Here is a 3,534-nt window from a genome sequence, read left to right on the forward strand (position 1 = left end):
GTGGGCTGCCTAAGAAAGCCGATAGGAAATGCCGAGGACTGGGGCAGGGCTTAGCTCTCAGATTCATAAAGGTACTTAGGTACCTAGCTCCCATTGATCCCAGCCTGTCAGGCCAGAGGCCTGTTTTTTATTAGGGTTCCCAGGCTGGCAGTCCCCACTTTGCCTGATTTTGAGCGAGGACATGAATTCAGCTCTCCCAGGTGAGTGCCCAAACTTCCAGGCTCTTGGCTAGTCTGGCATGTGTCTCTCTTAATCTGACCTGTTGAAGCCGTTCCATTTCGTATAACTATTAAAATATTCATTGGGTCAGAGTGAGTGTGTAAGTGAGTGACTCTGTTGCCCAGTGGTTAGCGAACTCACGTGGCATGTGGGAGAGTCAGGTTCAAGTCTCTGCTCCAAATCAGGAAGAGGAAGGATTCAAACGGGGTGTGCCCTAAATTGTTGGGCTACTGGCTGTCCTGGGTGTGGGTGCACATATGTGAGCCTGAAGAATGCCCAGCTTGCCTGCCCCTGACTGTTTTGTGCAGGACCTGATCCTGTAGGCATGGTCTGAGAACACCTACCGGATCAGGTCCTGCTGTGGAGACGGGTGGGGAATGTCTCATCTGAGTGTCCAGTTGATGTGTCATATGAGCAAGGGCTCAAAGCAGCTTGTTAGCTGTGGGGTGGCATCAGGATTTAGGCATCTTTGCCCATGCTTACCAGCAGAAAGTGAGGTGCTTGTGGGGTTAGGCCGGGGGTCTCAAACTCACATGACCATGAGGGCCACATGAGGACTAGTACATTGGCCTGAGGGCTGCACCACTGACCACCCCCCACCCACTGCCCTGGCCCCGCCCCCACTCCACCCCTTCTGTGAGGCCCCGCCCCTGCCCCGCCTCTTCCCACCCCTTCCCCCATTCCAACCCCTTCCCTGAAAGTGGTTTCATTCATGCTTCTGGGGAAAGTTTGAAATGTCAAACCAGAAGCTGAGTTTTGTCCCCTCTCCTCATTCTCCTTTATGGCTTCTTGCAACTTTGTCTCTGGATAATTCCTGTTTCTTTGTGCAAAATATCTTGTGCCATATCAGTTTGTATAGTACATGTTGGGCCATCCGCTGAATTCCCACTGGCTCATCTCCAGTCAGTAACCCGCTTCTGCAAGTTACCTTCCGTGGGCCCCTCTGTGGTGAGCTCCTTTGGCCAACTCTTCATTACTCCAACCTTCTTCCGCAAGTTACCTTCTGTGGGCCCCTTTGTGGTAAAGTTCTTTGGCCAGCTCTGTGCAACTCCATGTTCTTTTCATTAGCACTCTTTGCTGTCTGCAGACACGTCCATTTTGAAGTTAGTCTTTCTGGAAAGTCTCCTCACACTCCTGGATGGCTCTATCCTGCAGCAATGTCAAATCATTTGACTCATTTGCTTGGTCATCACCAACAGAAGAGAGCAATTAATGAAATAGCACAAAACAGTTGTTTGCATCTCTGGAGTATTCCCTGAAACTCGGTAATAAGGTTAATAGGAGCACCATATGCAACGGGCTCTCGGTGCAGCTGCCAGTCATACAGCTGGTCAGGACTTTTGGCCTGGCACCATTTTGGTTGGTGCACTGTGGGCTTCAGCATGACACAGGGCTGCGACAGCTCTTTTAATGCAAAATCAATACCTTATGAGATGTCGTTTTGTTAAAAATGAGTTCTCTTTCTTGTAGATGGCTGGTGTGTGTGCCAGGGTCTGCACAGGGTTTATGGGGTGCGCTGACAAGTAACCCCCAAATAAAGCAGCTCAGCATGGATCACAGCTTCTTTGCTTGACCCGCCTGCTCCTGGGCCTCTTCCCCAGCCTTGCAGCCCATCTGCTGAGGTGGGGGGAGCCCCAGGAGCCAGCCTGCTTCCTGTAGCTCCCCTTCTCACTCTAAGCCCTTCAGGGCCTAGATCCACACAGGTATTGTAGTGCCTGGTGTCCTGCCACCTAGCGGCCTTCACAGCTGGGAGTTAGGTACCAGGCCTGGATTCCCAAAGGGACGGGGGTGTTGCAATACTCAGCAATTTGGCATGTAGGAGATCACAGGAACAAACCACTGTTACCCGCAAAGCCTGGGTTAGGCACCTAGGCTCCCTCTACAAGGCACGAGGAGCAAGAGGCACCTCACAATGCGAGTCACCAAAGCCATCACACTGGGTGGGGAGCTGCCAGCGTTAGCCAATGAGAGATGGCGACAAGATGGATGTTTCCTAAGCCCTGCCCCTCCCGCGGAGTTTGGTACCTAAGTCCAAGCTTCAGGGAGGTGCCGATCTCTACTTGTGATCCACAGCGAGGAACTCCTCTGCTGGAGCCTGGTAGCGTAGGTGTCTAAGGGTACATCTAGGCCAGGGGTCGGCAACCTTTCAGAAGTGGTGTGCCGCGTCTTCATTTATTCACTCTCATTGAAAGTTTCACGTGCCAGTCATACATTTGGATGTTTTTAGAAGGTCTCTCTCTATAAGTCTATATATTCTATAACTAAACTATTGTCATATGTAAAGTAAACAAGGATTTCAAAATGTTTAAGAAGCTTCATTTAAAATTAAATTAAAATGCTGATCTTACGCCGCTGGCCTCCTCAGCCCGCTGCCAGCCTGGCCTTCCGTTCACCTAGGCCGGCAGAGGGCTGAGCGGGGCCTGCAGCTGGGACCCCGGCTGGCAAGGGGCTGGCAGCCGGGACCCCAGACCGGCAGTGGGCTAAGCGGCTCAGCCCGCTGCCACTCAGCCTGCTGCCGGTCTGGGGTTCAGTCCGCCGGCTCCTGCCAGCCAGGGTCCCGGCTGCTGGCCCCGCTCAGCCCGCTGCCGGTCTGGGATCCCGGCCCTGCCCACACAGAGTGGGTACCTACCTTCTCCCAGGTTCTAGCCCATTCTCTTCCTCTCTCTCTGCACTGAGCTGAGGGTGCGAGTGCACTGAGCACAGGGCTGGGCGTGAAGGAGCAGGCTGGGGGTTGGGGTGCAGGGTCTGGCCAGGAGCTAGAATGAGGAAGGGGGCTCAGGGTTGGGGCAAGAGGTTTGGGTGTGGAGTGCTTACCTGGGCAGCTCCCATTTGGTGCGAGGGGTGCAGGTAGGTTTGGGGGGGTGCAGGAGCTCCTGTTTGGTGCTCAGGGTGGGGGTGGGAATGTGGGGGGTGCAAGATTCAGGACATGGGGTGTGAGGGGGCTGGGTAGTGTGGGGGGTGCAGGAGTCAGGGCATGGGGCGTGGGGGAGGCTGGGTATGTGTGGGGGGGTACTGGAGTCAGGGCTGGGGTTGTGGGGGGGTGCAGGGGTCAGGGCAGGAGGCTGGGTGTGTGTGAGAGGTGCAGGGGTCAGGGCAGAGGGCTAGGTGTGTGTGAGAGGTGCAGGGCTCAGGGCGGGGGGCTGGGGTGTGCGGGGGGATGTAAGGTACAGGGATCAGGGCAGAGGGCTGGGGTGTGTGGGGGATGCGGGGATCAGGGCGGGGGGCTGGGGTGTGCGGGGGGATGTAAGGGTCATGGCAGGGGGCTGGAGGGGATATGCCCTGATTCCACCCCCCTTCCCCAAGGCCCCGTCCCCA

This window comes from Eretmochelys imbricata, chromosome 17, assembly GCF_965152235.1.
Source record: "Eretmochelys imbricata isolate rEreImb1 chromosome 17, rEreImb1.hap1, whole genome shotgun sequence".
Classification (NCBI taxonomy): Eukaryota; Metazoa; Chordata; order Testudines; family Cheloniidae; genus Eretmochelys; species Eretmochelys imbricata.